At 38.4% G+C, this 6,813-nt stretch overlaps 1 protein-coding gene across 1 annotated transcript in view; it reads left to right on the forward strand.

Annotated features, from left to right (window-relative positions):
- The first annotated feature begins 2,215 nt into the window (after nucleotides 1-2,215).
- Nucleotides 2,216-6,813, forward strand: part of LOC108732570 (rhomboid-related protein 3) — a 92,816-nt gene continuing 88,218 nt past the window's right edge. The window contains exon 1 of the mRNA XM_025976066.1: nucleotides 2,216-2,401. The gene's annotated coding sequence lies outside the window, so the exon portion shown is untranslated. The remainder of the gene's footprint in view (nucleotides 2,402-6,813) is intronic.

Below are 6,813 nucleotides of genomic sequence, written 5' to 3' on the forward strand. Positions count from 1 at the left end.
AGAAGGAACCTAAACCTTATACATGAATGAGGTTTCCCACACCGTCCTTGGAGATGCTGACACTCACATTTTCATCGGATCTCGTATTATGAGAGTTCCACAGTTCGATGGGAGAATACGACACTACAGAAAATATGCACATCCCGATGGACAAAAAGAGCACATCCCAGTAGATAATAAAACACTGCCAGGCATCGGGGTACAGGAATAAGACGCGCCTCTCACAGGTACCTGCGTCCATCTCCATAACTATCAAGAGCGATTTCGTCGTCAGATTATGTCACGATGTCACGTGTGAATCCCGATAACAATTGTTTTGCATTTCTTCTTATATGCGATTGAAAATGATGCAGCGTCCCAGTACATTTTGAAGTAAATATGTACAGGGACCAAGACCTAAAGCAAAAAGCTATCCGGACACTGCGTCATTTTTAATCTCATAATAAGGGATTCACGTGTAGTGCCTATACCTTGTCTATACCTCGATACGTGATGGGCATTCCTCATTTGTCTATTGGGAAGCCCAAATCTTACGTAGCGTCGTATCTTTTGACGTCGAGCGTGTGGAAATCTCTCAACACGATATCTAATGAAAATATGGACATCAAACAAAATAAAAATGCAGCCCGTTTTTGTTGTGAAACCTCTTTCGGATGTATGGGTGAATCCAAAAGGATCTTCCTTTTTCTGCTTGGAGACGCGTATGATGATTCATCTCGGTTGGTAACAAACAAGAAACTATCGCTTTGGCTTATCAGAGTGAAAGTGTGGATTGGGACTTCGATAAGACGCAGATAGGAATGACGCAAGTGTGCACCGGGCCTTAGGTAGGTAGGTATACATGCCTACTTAGTTGGTGGGTACGGTATAATTGTGCACGTGATGGTTATTGGGAGAGATTGCGTGCATTTATAAGAATCTTTCCAAAATTAGATACCTACATACCTAGTCGATTCTGGTCGGCTCTTGATTGCTTGCGTTTAATGGCCATTCTGCATAATTACACTTCTCTTTCGAATATTATTAGGTAGATGCAAATTGTCCAACTTTTATTAATTTATTTTAACGAAAAACAAAAATAACAGTAAAAACTCCAACATCCTAATATCAGGGTGCATATAAATACCTTCCATTTTCCTATATTATTTTTATTCGATCCTGATGTAAGTACGAATAAAATTTGTTAGTTTTTGAAGTATCAAGCCTTTCCAAAAAACTTCGCAAGTTCAAAATGATCCTTCAGACGAGGCGAGAAGCGCATAGAACATTCACATTGTACATTCTAAAAACTTTTGCCCTTAGTTTTGATTTTCGACGATGTCATCATTTTAATCATCTACTTATAAGATAGATACTTGATGATGCTACTGGAGTCGTGTAGAAATAAAATCGTGGAGCTACAGATCTGACGGTCGAACGGGGTCAAAGGTCTACAGTTACTATAGGCCTCTTATTTTAGGTCACAAGTACAGAAATGTAAATGTACCCCCATTAAAAATAAATATTCGATTATTAAATAATAGCGACGCGTTATTGTTTAATGAAAATTCCTGAAAGATGACTTTTGTCTGCCGATATGGAGTAGGTACCATATATCATGAATGTTCTAATGATGACCATGTCGAAATTGCAACCCTCAAAGGCTTTGCTTTGTGTTTTATCGACCCGCAGTTCGCCATAAATGAATCGCAAAATTTGCAAATATATTTATAAATCTTGGAGTTATGAAGCTTTTGTGTATCTTCACATTCTACCTAATCCATCACAATTGATACTGAAATACCCCTACTAGAGATTTATCTGTAACTACTAATAGTAAATGAAGCTAATTTCGAACAACATCAATTTTAAAAACAACTTTTCCTCATTTACTATATTTCGAAAATTACCTCAATTTCCTGAACTCATCGGCTCAATTTACCTTCCTGGAACTATATTCCCGATTCCTCAACCAAACGAAAATAAAAATTGGTCGTATCTTCCTCAATCAATGATAACAACTGCACCTTTGGCTCCTCCCACTCGTCTTGTTTACGATTAGTTACACGCCGCTATTGGTCGACAGAGTTCGTGTTTCGTAGCTATGGAGCGGCTCTAGGTAAATTTACCGGCATCGCTTTTCCCTGGCGATCAAAGCAACCGCCGTTGCCGCTAAACAAGACTGAGCGACCGCGTTTGATAGTGGGGCAATATATAAGAAATCCGCCGGCTGAAACGTCAGTCAGTATCCGAATCGGAAGTGAGGTGTTCTGCAGCTCTTTGTCCGCGAATGTTGCTTGTGCATCAAATTCTTGTGCTTTCGTTTGTTGTTTTAGTGAGTGTAGAAAGAGTGAATCGAAGACTTTATTTTTTTCTTTAACGGGACTTGCACTATTCATACTTCCGTTGCGGATAAAAATGGGTAAGCAATTTTTAAATTCCGCGAAAAAACCGATGTCTGGGTGAAAAAAAAAATGAGTTTCCTATCTAGGTATCTAAGTTTTAGGATATTTTAAAAATTGTCATCGTACGTATTAAAATACCTGAAGCAATCTGATTTTTTTTGACAGCTGTCTATCTATACTATTTTTTTTATGTCATTACTCTTGATGTCGCATGTCCTAACTGTCCATTAGAGATAAATAAAATAATACAATTAAATACATTTTTATAAAATAATTTATGTCATCTGATGTAATAGCTGAATTTTGCGATTATAATGCCGAAAAATTTGCATATTTCAAACAAGTTTCAACCTGATTTGAAAAATTACAATGAACTCAAATTCCAATGATTAGTCAAATACCTATCATAAAACCATTAAATACTTTACCTACTAAATGAATTGAAAACGGATGTGTAATAAATTATGTCCATTATCAGTTAAAATACTAGGAAGATGTATCATGTATCATCAGATACACCTAACCAACAAACATAATTTTTTTTTTTTGAAATTTCAAGTTGAGTATTGATTCACCTATCAGTATAAGAAGGAGGATTAGGCTTTCACGGTCAGAATCAATGATATCGTACAATTATCATTCGGGCTGAAGGATCGTGGTCTAAATAAACTGTAAGGTCCAGGCGTTTCGTTGGAAACTGTACAGAAATCTTCAGTTTCCACATTGTCAATGCACTACCACTGAAGATGTTAGCCGTAGTTACCTACGAAACATCTGGACTTAACAATTCATTCTGCGTTCACGTTATCTTTACATACCCCAAAAATTATAATCTTAACCTAATTGAAGACCTCATTCGTGTGATTGTAATCAAAACGTTACTGTAGGTAAACAGAAAACGAACGAAATGTGTTGTACTACTCTTGTCCATTCTTTAATTTGCTAAGGCTTAAACTGGAATTGAGTTAAGTTACTTTAGGTTGCGATTCAATAGGCATTTAGACTTACAAGTTGAAATTTTGAGTTGCAAGTCGAAATTAAAAAAAAATATTTTGTCCTTTTACGCCTTCATATATGCTGCATGTCGTATTACACCCTAATATCAGCGCTACGCAGTGCCTATAAACGGTACCATTACACATTCAATGTTAAAGTTCGATAAGTACGTACATCAAAGCACGCGGTACTTTCGAGGGATAAACAAATTCAGTTTGTGTTCTTAAATACGAATTTACGCATTTGTTTTACTAATTCATCAAGCATTTCTTCATCGATCTCTGTTTTCTCTTTGATTCTAAAACAGTAGGTACGTTTAGTAGGTGTATGAAGCCGTGATTAAATAAAACAGATTCCTGTTTCTAGAAATATACCCGATGATGTCCCGAGCCAGCCCCGATATACACAGCACACTGCCAACTTTAGCACGGGCGGCAACAGCTTTATAAATAAATAAATTTCTTCATTATTTATACGAACGCCACACATTTATATGCGCTATATCTACATATTTATACTAAACTCACTTCGTGCATCGTGTGCATTATGAGAGTAGTTTTTTGGATAAAAGATTTAAGTAAGTGTACAGGTGGCTTTCGACATACCACTAGTTAAAATCACTTACTAATAATACCCAAAAATTGATTAAGATTTATTTTTAATTAAAAATCTCATGAGTTCTGTTTTTGGATCATCATCGTATATTTTATCATCATCAGGTCGTCAAGACTGGTTGGACACCCACTCTTTCCTATCCTGAACTAATCTTCGCATTTTCCTAAAACTAGAACATCCCACATCTTTTTGAACAGTAATCTCGACTCCTACTTCTATTTCTAAAATGTCTCTGGCCAACCCTTCATGAAGGTGTCCTACCAACCTATCTCGCCTGTTCATTATTGACTTGCATGTTATATTTGTAGAGCATAAATTAATGATTTGATTGATCTATTCAATGTATACATGTAGTACGTACACATAAATGTGCGGGTAGGTCCACGTGTGTATTGTGTTGAGTGTGCCGCTGGCCTACTGCGATCGGTAAAGTTTTCGTTAGCACGCGATCAATTTGTTTGATAGTTGACGTAAACACGGGGAATGTTTTAGGGTAATGGTGCAGCGCAGCGCAGCGATCTCGAAGGCTCCGGGGCTTTAATTCAAGAAAGACAGTTTTATTTATCCCCAGACGGAAGAACGTTATCCATATAATGCGCTTAAATTCCTTATCGAGTACCGTTATAAAATTTATAGCTTTTGCACAAGTATTTCGGATAGAACTATCTACCCAAGTTGTGAAGAACAACAAAAACTATTAATTTTTGTTCATAATTTTTATATCTAAAGAAAATATTATGACCCAAACCAAAACTATGTCTACCGTTAATAGATCCTCGACAAGCTGAACTTAAGGATACGTCAAAAAGTTTGAGTTTTTACGAGAGATTTTAAGGTAAAGAATACCCATACCTACTAAAGTTTGATGTTATACACGTTAAAGAGATAAAGCTATGAAGTTGACATACTGCCTCAGTGCTCAGTGTTCACAGCAGCTCACTAAATTGCATGAAAGTTGAATTGAATCCATTTCCTTTCCGTTTGATACACGATTGACGCAGAACTCGAACAATAGATGCGTCAGCCAATGGCGGATTAAACCCGTCCGAGGCCAGGCGCGTCAAAAAGAAATGGGAGCCCCAGTCTGCTCAGCAATAGACGTACTTGTGGTGTACATACACCTATTTCTGATCACGTGGATATTAAAAAAGTGGTTCATTCTACAGTTTTCTTGGAGCAACGTTTTACGTAAATTCTCTGCATACGTATGAGGCCCCCGACTCCAATGTCTAAATTACCTACTACACTTAGGTAAGCACTAAACGCATTTTGGCCTTGTTTGAAGTTTCCTTAAACAAGACATCCCGAAATTTGGATACCCCCAAGACCAGAAGCCCGACGCGAGCTGTTCCTTCGCCTTTCCTTAGTCCATCACTGGCGTCAGCATCCCTTCAAGAGGAATCTAGACACAATCACAAAGAGGACATGGCGTGTAATGCTTATGTCTCTAATTAGTTTGAAAACATATATTGCTCATCGTCGCTGATTTACTATAATAGAAACCCCGATTTTGCGACAACTGAAGCGTCAGACTTAGTGCATCATTGGGTTGATGCGCCATGGAAAACGGAATGCGTCATCGGACTTTAGTCCGTCTTTTCTGCGAATCTTGTCGGCCTGATGCAATGAAAAAGCTGACAAATAGTACGCAGGTCCTGACGCGCGCTCGTTTTTGAATCGTCCCCCGTATGTTCGTGTGAAAATTCCTCGAACATGATGCAGTCTGCGTTATTATATAAACCGTATCGAGTGCAGTATGCAACCGAAGAATATAAGCTTAATCGCACCGTGTCGTTCCGGTAACAGCGTCGGCATCTCGTTCGGCTTATGCAATATTTGTCGCCGCCGCCTTGGACTCTGACTCTCGGCGACTTACTACTGCGGTGCAGCAAAGGTGGCAGTGATTCTTGTTGGCCGTATCGAGTTGGCCGAGTTGACTCTCTCGATACGACTCCCATGTCGGGGTTTGCGGAGCTTTCGTGACCTGCGGAGCGCGTTTTTAGCGAACGGTATAATGCACGGAATGCGTGTTGGTAAATAAACAATAAATTATGGAATAACTATTTCAATTCCGGCTTGCAACTATTCGCAATGGCATGCTGTATACATGCATAGAGTGTAGGTACCTCCATGGTATAGCCATACCACGACCGCGACGACCGGTACACAGAAAACACATTTGTTACCAACACTAACCATGCGGCACCTGCATACTATTCGCTTCATAATATTGAAACAATGGATCCCTTAATCTATTAATTAAAAAGCCTAAATAAAGAAATATCGCGGTAAATGTTTAGATGATGGCCCCCATCCCCTTGGCGGGTGGCTTGGATCGGCTTGGATCGAAAGAGGAGGTCTCCCCCCACCACTGTACCATAAAAAGTTCGTGGCGGTCTCACCCCCATAAAAAGTTATGGGGGTTAGATAGGGGTGGGGATAGGGGGATCAAAAGAGGATAGATGGGATCGAAAGAGGGTGGTCACCTGAGTAAAACCCCATAAAGAATTTGCGGCGGTCTCACCCCCATAAAAAGTTATGGGGGTTGAAAGTTAATTATTTTGTCAATTTTCATAGACTATAATTCAAATAAAATTCAATAAAAAAAATATTTTCAAGCGGGTAGAGGTGGGGGATCGAAACAGGGTGGTCACTTGAACAAAACCCGATAACCTAACCTAACCTAACCAACCCTATTGATAAAGATATTTAAATAATGTTTTACATAACTTTTCCATTAGTTTTACTTTTGAATATTGTTTAACAATGAATATATAAATATTTACATGCCTAGAAATGTATAAAAATTGGCATATTT

Source organism: Agrilus planipennis, unplaced genomic scaffold (genome assembly GCF_000699045.2).
Source record: "Agrilus planipennis isolate EAB-ADULT unplaced genomic scaffold, Apla_2.0 scaffold71, whole genome shotgun sequence".
Lineage (NCBI taxonomy): Eukaryota > Metazoa > Arthropoda > Insecta > Coleoptera > Buprestidae > Agrilus > Agrilus planipennis.